Source organism: Echinops telfairi, unplaced genomic scaffold, assembly GCF_000313985.2.
Source record: "Echinops telfairi isolate 266 unplaced genomic scaffold, ASM31398v2 ScPeMD7_2291;HRSCAF=2852, whole genome shotgun sequence".
Lineage (NCBI taxonomy): Eukaryota > Metazoa > Chordata > Mammalia > Afrosoricida > Tenrecidae > Echinops > Echinops telfairi.
Genome location: NW_022106189.1, coordinates 34,256,230 through 34,269,288, shown reverse-complemented (window position 1 = coordinate 34,269,288; position 13,059 = coordinate 34,256,230). Strand labels below are relative to the sequence as shown.

At 39.6% G+C, this 13,059-nt stretch overlaps 1 long non-coding RNA gene across 1 annotated transcript in view; it reads left to right on the top strand.

Moving 5' to 3' along the window:
* Positions 1-809: 809 nt before the first annotated feature.
* Positions 810-13,059, top strand: part of LOC123522096 — a 166,793-nt gene continuing 154,543 nt past the window's right edge. Inside the window, exon 1 of the long non-coding RNA XR_006680398.1 lies at positions 810-946. This is a non-coding gene — a long non-coding RNA (uncharacterized LOC123522096). The remainder of the gene's footprint in view (positions 947-13,059) is intronic.

Sequence of the window (13,059 nt, the reverse complement as noted above, 5' to 3'; positions counted from 1 at the left end):
AGTGGTGAATTTGTACTTTATCTCACGGGGTTTGATGGAGTAACTGGGTAAGATGGATTGTTTTCTAAGGGACCTATTTAATTGCTTTTAAGTATGGGTAGTATTCATAACCCCAATATGAAACATATGTATCGCAAGCACTTAGCAGCGTTCCACAGGCTCTTCAATGCAATGCGTCCCACTTGGGAAGAGTAAGGTCGCAGCAACTAACTTGTGAAGGGTGGGTCTTTCTGCAGGATGCCTGGGAGTCGCTTTTCCACGGTCAGAACGCCAATAGAAAGTTTGTGATGGCGTTGGTAATGGACGCCAGGCTACTAATACGAAACCTATGAAAACATTCAGCGCGGCGTAAAATACCCCGGAGGAAGGTATAATCACGTCGGAGCAGGAATTGGGTCTTCTGGGAAGGGGCGGCGAAATTAAGGTTATGAGAAGACTTCTTTCAGGGACCAACAAAAAACGGGAGCGTCTCTGAGAGCGACACACCCTGACTGAGGAAGTTGTTCACCCTAGCCGCGCGCTCAGCCTGGGAATCACTACGCGGCACCTTCCAGAACGCTCGAAATTCCAGGAATTCAAACGCGCGCGCCAGAGCCGCACGCCCTCCGGGTCGCCTAGAGTGACGGCCGTGCGACCAATCGGAACGCAGCCTGCGCTGCACGTGTGCTGCGGGGGGCGTGTCGGAGCGTTGGGGGCGGGACAAGACGGAGTTGCCTAGACAACGGCTCCCGAGCCGGCTTGTTGAAGAGACTTCCGGCCGGAAAGGGAGACTCCACGGGAACGGCCACCTGGTGAGGTGCGCGAGTGGTGTTCGGGCGAAGGCTGTGTCCTGTGAGGAGCGGCGGGACTGTGGCAGCGCCACGCCGCCCGCTTGCGTTACCGTTTCGCTTCAGTCACACCAAACAGTATTCCCGTCCAGTAATTAAGTGCCAGTTATTTCTCCAAGGTAAGCCTGTGCTGACGCCGCCTCCCGTCCCCTCTGCCCCTAGTTGAGTGGAAACGGAGGCGTTCCGAGCCTACGTTGGCCCGCAGCCAACTGGTCCTGTGGTCAAAACAAAACAAGACGAAGCTGAAGTTTGAGTCTAAGGATTTCAACTTCGCACGGTGTGTTTTTGGTTCTGACTGCACTGCACATGTTTGTAGGCCCAAGTTGCGTGTCCTTCTCGTTAAAGTTCTGGTTCTCGGTGGCCCAGAAGCTACTTTTGAACCCGGGTCATGGGACCAAGCCTTGACATTTGTCCAGTCTGTGGAACGGACTGCGAGTTTCGCTGTCTCAAGTTGTTCATTCCTTGTCAATCTGGAAGGCAGGGTAAGAGGCGCAAGTCATTGTGAGCCCGAACCGCCGCTAGACCCAAACCAATTTAGCAAAGCCCACTCCATTTTTGAGGCGAATCATTTTCATGGAAAAGAATTCAGAACCCAGTGTTACGTTACGCAGGGCTCCTTTGGTGTCACGTGTATTTCATTTGAAGTTGGGCTGTTACTCATCGATGCGAGAAAGTATTGAAATTATCGATAGAGAAGTAAAGCTTTAACCGCACAGACGAGTCTGAAGGGAAAAAAAATTCTTAATGTTTTAAAACATTTTAACAAAAGGGCAATCACTTAAAAATTCTTGTCACCAACATCTAAAAGCAAACTCAGCGAAAGTTATCTGCTTATCAAGAATAATTTCTTCCTCTGGTGTCTAGGCAGGGAAGGATTTATGAAAGCTTAGATCTATATGTGTTTAGGTTCTTGCCAACCCCTTTCTTAAAATTCCATCTTCAAAACTCCCTGCTAATGAGCACTCTTCCCGCGGCTTGGATGAAACATTCTGAATAACTTCCTCAGCCTGAAGGTTAGAAATTTCATTAAATAAAAAATTAACTACATTAGAATACTTAGGTATGAAACATTAATGAACTGAGTAATACATTCTTTAGAAGAGGGGGCACTTAAGCAAATACAGGACACCTGCATTGTGGAGCCAGCTAACGTGATAAGATTTAATAGCTAGGCAAGAGATAAAAAAAATACCCAACGTTTCAAAAGAGAATGTTCCATGAGCTATTTCCTACTTGCATAGACCACTTTAAAAATGAAATGAACTGAGAAGTACCCCAAGAGGCTCTAAAGATGAAACAGTGTCCTTTGGATGTCAGTGTTGCACTGAGCAAAGTCAGTAGCATTGTCATTTATTTGGCAAGGGAAAAAAACAAAACAGAAAAATCCCTAGATTTATAAGAACTCAGGCTGTAAATTTAAAAAATATAGTGTATTTTTAGTTTAGGAAGCACAGAAAGGAGACTTGAACCTAGGTTAGCTAGTCTTAGAAAAGAGAAAGATTACAGTCTAGAAGCAAATGCAATTTACCCTTTCCCGTCACCTGGGTGTCCTTTCCCTTCTTGCTTGAATCCCACCGATGCTTGGAGACCTAGCCCAGATTTTAAATCTTTTATAACAGCCCTCTATGCCGCCTATAGTTATCCATATACTATTGCTTTGGTATTTTTGCTTTATGCTTTCTTACTGGAACCCAAACTATGTAGAATTGTGACTTGAAACAAATGAGTTTTAATGTAAAATTGTTTAAAATGTATGTTAAAGTTAAAAGCAAACAATCAAAAAGCAGATATGATTGGGAATAATTGACCTTTAGATCCATGCAAGAAAATCAAACTTCCCGCCATCAAGTCAATTCCAACTCATAGCAACCCTGTTAGACCTGGGTAGACCTGCCTTTGTACTTTTCTGAGACAGTAACTCTTTACAGGAATAAAAAGCTTATCTTTCTCCTCTGGAGTCCCTAGTAGTTTTGAATTGCTGACCTTGGGACTTGAAGCCCTGCACGTAACCACTGTACCACCAAGGCTATTTTACAAGATAGTAGGAGTGGTAAAGTAGAGACTAGTTGCCTCGCCAAAAGATTCTAATGAAATTTTGAAAAAGACAAAACAGCTTCCCCCTTGCCCCTGATATTAGCCTGCCTTCCCCAGAGTCCACCTGATTTAGGTTCACAGGGCAGCGGTTAGCAGAAGTAGCCAACATGTTATTCCATTTGGAATTCATAACGTTTTGTGGCTATTTAGAGAGTGGACATATTATATATCCCAGATAAGTACATTTTGCCCATACTTCACTGATTTATAGTATTACTGGGTGCCTGTATTGAAGGAGCTGTACTAAATCCTTTTTAAAAATCTGCCTTAGAGTCAATTTTATCTCATAGCGGCCCTCTTAAGAGTAGAACTGCCCTAGAGGGTTGTCAAGGCTGCCACATTTTCTCCTACGGAGCACCTGGTGGATTCAGGCTTGCCTTTTCAGTTAGCAGCTCTAGTGTTTTAACCACTGTCACTAGCTCCTCGCATTGCTATATTGAGATAAATATTTATAGATTTTGGGGCCAGTGTATTCAATGCTGATATGCACAACATACTTTTTACAACTTTATCCTGTAAATAAATGAGAACACACAAAAAAATTCCTTTTTAAATTATGTGCCCTGATAAGGCCAGGGCTCTCAAGTACAAGTGCAGAGGACATGAGACATACAAGTAGTAATTGTATTGCAAGGTAAAAGTGAGAGAATCATAAGAGAATTAGGAAGTACTGTGGGTGATTAGATGGAGCTCTGGAGGCCTTGCTGGGTAAGTGTTGAACTGCAAATCTCCAGGCTGGTGGTTAAAACGCACCATCCCTCTGAGGGAGAAAGATGATGCTTTCTGCTTCTGTAAAGATTTGGGGCCTCGGAAACCAAAAGGGACAGTTTGCTCGGTCCTGTAGAGGGTCACTATGGGTCAAAATTGACTAATGGCAGAGTTTTTAAGAAGAAAGGAACAGGGAAAGGTTCCTTCCTGCTGGGTATATCATTGAAGGTATTTAAAGTTAGGATTAATCATTCCCATGGCACCTGGTACCTCTAACATAGCATTCGTCATTGTGTTGTAGGTAGTTGTTTGCATTGTTCATATCTCCCCCATGCATTCTGAAATACATAGAAATGTCTTAGGCTTTAAGTGCTCCAGTATATGGAATTCAGAGGTATCAAGAGTTAGCTGGGCGATTATTTTTTAAGATAAACTTTTCTCAACTCTAGCTCTAGAAGTGCTTACTGAGCAGTCTTCCTCCCCAGGAGTGGGCAGCGAATCTCTATTCTGAAAGGTTTCCACGGCACATCCAGCTTGTGATTCTGATAATCAAACCCATTTGGAAACTGTTGCCCTAGAGCACCTGGTATATAGTATGCTCTCAATAAATGCCTGTCAAATTAAATGAGCAGAGCTGTGATTTAGTCAGATTAATAAGAACCCCGTGTGTGCATGAATTAGAGAAATGTCCTAGAGGTAGGAAAATCCTATTACAGATGTCCAGTTAAGAGACGAAGCAGTTCTAAAGTCGAGACAGGAGAGGAGAGAAGTGGATAAGATATATTGAAAAGGTAGAATCAGCAGAGTTAGATGACGCTTGATAAAATGCAGTAACTTCCAAACCTCTGTGTGCCTGAAATTTACATGGAGGTATTATTTACAAAGCTGTTTGCTGGATACTGCCCTTGAAATCCTGTTTAATTAGTCCAGGGTGACTCACATAAATATGCGTTTTTAACAGCTGTCCCCATGATTTTGATATAGGTTGTTTAATCTTTTTCAATATACAACCTCAATTTCACAACATACTAATCTGTTGACCATGATGAGTGGGGCTGACAGAAGACTGAAAAACAATTCTAAAGATTAAATCTTGAGTGACAGGAAAGATGATAAGCCATAAATAGACACTGAGAATTTGGTTTAGAGCAAAATGAAGTTTCTATACAAAGTTATTCAGCGAGTAAGAAGAAATGTAGTTTAAAAGTCTGGGGGAAAAGAATGAAGAAACAATTGGAAGCCTTGTATAATAAACAGACACTTGTTGGGAGAAAGATGTGGCAGTCAACTTCCATAAAGATCTATAATCTTGGAAATGACTTGATGGCACCTGGTCTGGTTTGGGGTGGGTGGAGTTGCTGTGAAGTGAAAAATAAATTGATGGCAGGAAAGTCAAAACTAGGAAGTAAATTTTCAGGCCTTTCTTCCAAGTACAATGAGGCGGACTCAAATTTTTAACCTTCTAACTTAGGTAGTGTGTTTGCACTACCCAGGAACGCTAAGATATTTCATAATGTGCAAAAAAAACACATGATATATTGTCATTAGTGTAAAAGGTAGTGTTAAATTACTTAATATTCTATATAGGATTACTTTAAAAATGTTTATTACGGTGAAATAAATATAATGAAAGTCATTTTACTAATTTTTAATGTGTACAATTTAATCACATTAATTATATTCACAATGTTGTGCAACTATCACCACTATTTTCAATTTTTTCATCACTTTTGACCAGTGTTTCCCCGAGTGTGAAATACCGCCCCTGGAGGGACACTGGAATGATCCAGGCAGCTGCAAAAGCATATACCTATACTTTATTCCTGTTTATAGGGAGGGCCCTGAGTAATTTCTTTCCTGAAGAGGAGGAGGTGATAGGCCAAATGAGTTCAGAACCTATGTCCTTGCCAGAAATTCAGTAACTCTTAGGCAGTACCTCCTTGGTTCTCCCACCTATCCGTTTCTGATAATCAGTAAACTCTGATCTCATTTGCCTGGTCTAGATATTTAAGTGGGATCATGTGATATTTGTGTATCATGTTTCTGTGTCTTACATTATTGACTCAGCATAATGTTTTCAAGATTTCACCATGTTGTAGCATATATCAGAACTTCATTTCTCCTTGTGGTTCAATAATGTTTTGTTACATGTATATAGCAGATTATATTAATTCATCTATTGATGAAGAAAAGTTTAGCATTGTACTTCTGAAAAAATGAGCCATTGAAAACTCGGTAGAGCACAACTCTACTCTTACACACTCGGCATCACCATAACTTGGAAGTATTTGGGATTTTTTGTTTCGTTTATTAAGGGTGAAGTGGTATTTTCTGCCTCATTTTATTTTTAAGTTTTTTAAATTGTATTTTAGTTGAAAGTCTGTAGAACAAATTAGTTTCCCATTCGATAGTTTATACATAGAGTGTTCCACAGTGTGTCAACACTCTCCCCATTTCCATCCTGGGTCCCCCATTTCCTTTCATCTGAGTTTTCTACCCTTACTACCATCTCTGTTACCCTTACTACCATCTCTGGGGCAAATATTCTTTTCATCTGTATGATTGATAATTCGAAGGACCAAGTTTCTCTAAGGTGTTTTGGTCAATTTTATGAGTCTGTCTGTTATTTAAGGAGACCTGGTGGAACTTTGGCTTAGGTGTTGGACCGCTAACTTCAAGTTGGGATGGTAGCTGCAGTTTGAAACCACCAGCTGCTCGCTGCTCCTTGGGAGAAAGATGAGGCTTTTTTTTTTTTTTTTACTTTCATAAACAGTTACAGTCTCTGCAACCCACTCAAGAAGTTCTACTCTGTCTGATAGGGTCACTATGAGTCAGAATTGACTCATTGACCGGGAGTTAACTGTTCTATGGGAGAAATATGAGGCTGCCTGCTCCTACAGAGATTTATAGTTTGGGAAAGACTACTTAGAGTCACCGGGTCAGAATTGACAAGAGTGGGTGGTTTTCTTGGTTTTGGTGACATTATCTGGAGCTCTGGTGATGTGGTGAATGAAACATTTGATTGCTAATTGCAAGGTCAGCAGGTGAAACCAACTAACTACTTCATGGAAGGCAGATCAGCTGCTTTCTCCTCTAAGGATGTACAGTTTTGGAAATGTTTTTTTAAAAATCATTTTATTAGGGGCTCATACAACTCTTATCACAATCCATACACACATCAATTGTGTAAAGCGCATTTGTACATCATTCTCAAAACATTTTCTCTCCACTTAAACCCCCGGCATTAGGTCCTCACTTTTCCCCTCCCTCCCCACTCCCCCCTCCCTCGTGAGCCCTTGATAGTTTATAAATTGTTATTTTGTCATATCTTGCCCTGTCCGACGTCTCCCTTCACCCACTTTTCTGCTGTCCGTCCCCCAGGGAGGAGGTCACATAGAGGTCCCAGTTTTGGAAATCTTATGGAGCAATTGTACTCTGCTCTGTGTTAGTCCGGGTAGACTAGAGAAACAGATCTAGGGAGATGCATATGTGTGTTAGAGAGAGTTTTATATCAAAGAGTAATTGTATATTAAGGAAACATCCCAGCCCAGTCCAGATCAAGTCCATAAGTCTTATATTAGGCCATATGCCCAATACCAGTGTATAAATTCCTCTTCAGACTCACACAACACATGCAATGATGCCAAATACTGGAAGATCACAGGCTAGTAGATGGAAACTCTTGTGGATCCAGTGGCAGTGGAAGCATCTCAGCGCTGGCAGGCATCTCCACACTGCTCCTCCAGCTCCAGAACTCTGCCTCCATCAGCGTAGCTCCATGTGGCTTGTCAACAGGAATACGAAGCAGAGAAAGAGAATGTGCCTGGCCTCCAGTGAACTATTTTTCTCTATTGCGCCTCCAAATGAGGTCATCAATCTGTGACCTGATTGGCAGGCTAGACTCCACCCCTTCGGGAGTTGACAGATTATGTAACTAACTGCCACAGCCCCATTTGATGACTATGAGTTGGCATCTACTACCCAGGCAGTGGGTTTGGCCTTCTGCTGTTTGGCAGAAAGGTGGTGTGCAGAAATGAATGACTTCATTCTTGGTCAGAAGTGTGCCTTAGGACCGTAATCTCAGATCGTCATTCTCGTTTTAATTTGAAATTTCATAAATGAGTAATGCCTTTTTACTCCTGTAGACAGTTGCAGTCTTAGAAACTCACAGGGACAGTTCTACCCTATCCTATAGGATTACTATGCATCATTTGGTTTTGATTTGGAATGGCTGGTGACATTGAGCATACAGTATATCTTTTGATATGCTTATTGAGTATTCATAGATTATTGGTAAAATAACTGTCCATATTCTTTGCTCATTTCTAGTAGGACTGCTTGCCTGGTTGTTGAGTTGTAGGTCCGTTTTATATATTCTGCATAATAAAACCCTTTTATACATGGTTCCCAAATATATTCTCACATTTTTTAGGTTATCTTGTATTTTGTGGAAAAAAGTACTTGGTGCACAAAAATTTAAATTTTAATGAAATCAGGTTTATCTTTTGTTGCTTTTCCTTTTGGTGTTACATCTAGGAATCTAATACCAAAAAAAGAGGTACTAAAGCATTATTCCTATGATCTAAAAGTTGTATGGCTGTAGTTTTTACATTTATTTATTTGATACATTTTAAGTTAATTTTCATCTGTGAGTTATGGGTGCAGTGTCAGTATTTTGCATGTGGAGAGTTTTTGAGAACCACTTATTGAAAAAAACATTCTAAAAAAGCCCCTGAAAATCACATTCTTTCCCCATTGGCTTTATTTATCATCCTTGAGTAATATCAAATGAACATACATGTACAGGTTCATTTTTAGATTCTCAATGATCTTACTTTGGCCTAAATTTCCATTATTATACCAATAGCAGACAGTTTTAATTATTAAACTTTATAATAATGTTTTGAAATCAAGTGTGAGTCTTCCTATTTTATTCTTCTCTTTCAAGATTGCTTTGGCTAATTGTTTTCCTGCAGTTCTGTATAAATTGAGAATTGTCTTTATCATTTCTTTTGGGAAGGCTACTGGAATTTTGACAGGAATTGTTTTGGATCTGAGATTTCCATTTTTGATAATGTTAGAAAGTAATTCTTTAGGGTAGGGTCAAAAGAAATAATGATAGATAAAATCCCACATCATAAAAACCCAGCTTTTAAGTTGACTCTGAGCCATAGTGACCCTAAGACAAAGCAGAATTGTCCTACAGATTTTGCATGTAGGTTTTTGATTCATCGTGGGTTCATTTTTGTTGTGATATATGTGGATGGATGGATTTACTTCTGGGTTCTTAGTTCTGGTCCATTGGTCTATCTCATTGTATCTGTATCGTGGTGTTTTGACTACTGTGGCTGTTGTAGCGTTTGAGATTGGGATACGAGTGGCCACCTACTTTGATTTTCTATTTTAGTAGTGTTTTATCTGAAACATAACTCTGGAAAAGCTTGAATAGAATTGGTGTCGATTCTTTGCATGTTTGGTAAAATTTATTAGTGAAGCCATTTGGGCCTGGGCTTTTGTTTGTTGGAAGTTTAAATGACTTGATCTGTTCTTTCTTTAGGGATCTTTGGAGTTTTTTCTTCTTCAGTCTGTGTTGGTTTAGGTTGGTAGTTTATTTCTAGAAACTTGTGCATATCTTCTAGATTTTCAAGTTTGTTCAGAGTACAGTTCTTTATAGTATTCTGTTATTATTCTTGTATTTCATTGGCCTCTTCAACAAAAGGTGCTGAAAACATTGGATTTATAGCTACAGAAGAATGAAACAGGACCATACCTTGACCCATACAGCAAACAAACTCAACAGTGGATTAGGGACCTAGATGTAAATCCCAGAGTTATAAAGATCATCAATGAGAAAATTGGTACAAACTTTAGTGTCCTACTGCAGTAAAGGAAGCACAATCAGTGGAGGACAAAATAAATGACTGCGATTTATAAAAAATATTTCTGTTGTGATGTCATCATTATCTTCATGTTATTTGTATCTTCTTTTCTTTTGTTGTATTTGCCAATCATTTGTCGATTTTGTTAATCCTTTCAGAGAATCAACATTTGTTGCTTCTTTCCATTGTTTTTGGATTTTCTCTCTATTTTTGCTTTATCTTTTTTTTCCCTAGTGGCTATTGGCTTTTTTTTTTTTTCTTCAGTTCTTTAAGGTATTGATTTTGGTTAGTTTTTATTGATGTGTTCATTGCTATAAATTGCCCTCTGAGCACAGCTTTTGCTGTTTCCAGACAGTTTTGATATGTTGTCTTTCATTCTCATTTGATTTAAGTACTTAAAAATTCAAGTATTTAAAAATCTCATTTCTATATTTTCTTCTATCATCCAGTAATTTTAAGCAGTATTATTTAATTTCCATTTATTTGATTTTTTAAAATTGAAATCCTTTTGTTGATGTCTGATTGTATAGTGTGATCTGAGAAGATGCTTTGCAATATCTCAGTGTTTTAAAATTGGAGCTTGCTTTGGAGTCTAACAAATGACCTGTTCTGGTAAGTATTCCATGGAAACTGGAAAAAATATATATTGTGTTGTGGTTGGGTAAATGTTCTGAATGTATCTATTAAGTCAAGTTGATAGTGTTTAGTTCTTTTGTGTCTTTATTGAGTTTCTTGCTAGTTCTGTCCTTTGAGAGTGGTAATAAAGTCTATTTTTGTAGAGTAATCAATTTCTTTTCAGTTCTGTAGGAGTTTGGTTATTGCATTTTGAAGCTCTTTCATTGGTTGCATAGATAATTATTTTGCTTATGTTCTCTTGTTCAATTGATCATTTAATATAATGGCTTTCTTTTTCGCATAACCTGTCTTTTGTATTAAAGTATTTTTTGTCAAAAATTGACATGGTTACACTTTTTGAAAATTATTAACTTGATGTTATTTTCTTCACTGACTTTTCAGTCTTTTTGTGTGTCTTGTACATTTCATATTGATGGGTCCTGTTTTTTTTTTAATCGTTTTATTAGGGGTTCATACAACTCTTCTCACAATCCATACATACATCAATTGTGTAAAGCACATTTCTGCACTCATTGTCCTCATCATTCTCAAAACATTTGCTCTCCACTTAAGCCCCTGGCATCAGGTCCTCACTTTTTTCCCCTCCCTCCCTGTCCCCCCCTCCCTCATGAACCCTTGATAATTTATAAATTATTATTTTGTCACATTTTACCCTGTCTGATATCTCCCCTCAGCCACTCTTCTGTTATCCGTTCCCCAGGGAGGAGGTCACATGTAGATCCTTGTAATTGGTTCCCCCTTTTCAACCCATCCTCCCTCTACCCTCCCAGTATTGCCACTCACACCACTGGTCCTGAAGGGATCATCTGCCCTGGATTCCCTGTGTTTCCAGTTCCTATTTGTACCAGTGTACATCCTCTGGTCTAGCCAGATTTGTAAGGTAGAATTGGGATCATGATAGTGGGGGAGGAGGAAGCATTTAGGAACGAGAGGACATGTTTGAACATTTTCTTTTTTCTTGTAGTTAGTGCCCCGTTGTTGTTAGCACCCCATTTTCCCTTAACCTTTCTTGCCATGTCTCTAGGAAATTATTAATGTAGTTACTCTCTCTCTAGATTTATCTAACCTGGGTTTCCTATGCAGAAAAGCATACTAAAGTTGATCTGGTTTTTATAAATTCCTTTCATTTCTGTTTATCTGAAAATGTCCTAATTTCACTATTCTACTTCAGGGAGAATTTTGCTGGGTATATGATTCATGGTTGGCAATCTTTTTATTTCAAGATTTTCTGTACGTCATCCCATTGCTTTCTCGTGTGCATGCTTTGTGCTGAAAATTCAGAGCTTGATTTTACTGATTCTCTTTTGTAGGTGACTTTTTTGTTTTTCCTCAGCTTCTCTTCATATTTTTCCTTGGCTTTGGTTTTGGCAATTTGATTGAGATGTCATGTTGATTTTCCTTTGAGATTTACTCTGTTTGTGTTTCATTTAGCTTCTTGAGTGCGTATCATTTTGACTTCTGTGATGTTAGAGTAGTTTTCTTCCAATGACTCTTTGAAAATGTAGCAGACAGACATTGGGCCTCTATTCAAGTATTCCCTCAATGCAAGAACATTTTGAACTAATAAACCAGCATTCTGTGATGCTCACCTTCCCGACACAATCGCTGAAGACAAAATAGGTACTTAAGCAAATGTGGTGAAGAAAGCCGAAGGTGTCTGGCTGTCAAGGGATATAGCGTCTGGGGTCTAAAAGGCTTGAGGATAAACAAGCAACCATCTAGCTGAGAAGCAACAAAGTCCACATGGAAGAAGCGTACTAGCCTGTGTGATCATGAGGTATTGATGGGATCAGGTATCAAGCATCAAAGACCCAGAACAAAAAAATCAAATCAAAGTGCATGAGGGGGAACATAGAGTAGAGACCCAAAGCACATCTGCAGATAGTTGGACATTCCCTTACAGAGGGGTCACAAGGAAGATATGAGCCAGTCAGGGTGCAGTGTAGCACCAATGAAACATACAACTTTTCTCTAGTTCTTTAATGATTCCTTCCCCTGCTATCATGACCGCCGCTAGACCAGAGCGTGCACACTGGTACAGATAAGAGCTCGCAACACAGGGAATCCAGGACAGATAACCCCCCAGGAACAATATTGAGAGTAGCCATTGCAGGAGGGTAAGGGGAAGGTGGGGGGAGAAAGGGGAATCTGATCACAGTGATCTACATGTAACCCCTTCCCAGGGTGGCGAACAACAGAAAAATGAGTGAAGGGAGACAGCAGTTGGTGTTAGACATGAAAAAAAAATTGATAAATTATCTAGGGTTCATGAGGGAGGGGGGAAATGAGCTGATACCAAGGGCTGAAGTAGAAAGAAAATGTTTTGAAAATGATGAGGGCAACAAATGTACAAATGTGCTTGACATGATGTACTGTTTCCCCAAAAATAAGGTAGTGTCTTATATTAATTTTTGCTCCCAAAGTTGCGCTATGTCTTATTTTCAGGGGATGTCTTATTTTTCCATGAAGAAGAATACGGTACACATTTATTGCCTATTGTTTTATTAAAAGAGACCTTGCATTTCCTTTCTGCTCCGGCTGCACTGTGGCCAACAGTGAGCTGTGCAGGGGCGCCCGCCACTACGGTCCAGAGTCCAGAGTTAAGGTTGCTTCAGGGAGCCTTATTTTCGGGGAGTTCTTATTTTTTTGGGGGTGCCTTATATTTCAGTGAGAGGCAAAACTGTAAGTAGGTCTTATTTTCGGGGACGTCTTACTTTCAGGGAAACGGTATGTATGGATTGTGATAAGAGCCGTATGCACTGCCAATAAAATGATTTAAAATTGTTTTCTCTTTGTCTTTTGTTGTTTCTACCTGTTCTAAAATTGTGATTACACATAGTTATTTCTCTTGATGATATCTAACATGATTCTACTTTCTTAAAAATGTTTCCTCCTTTTTATTAGATTAATATTGA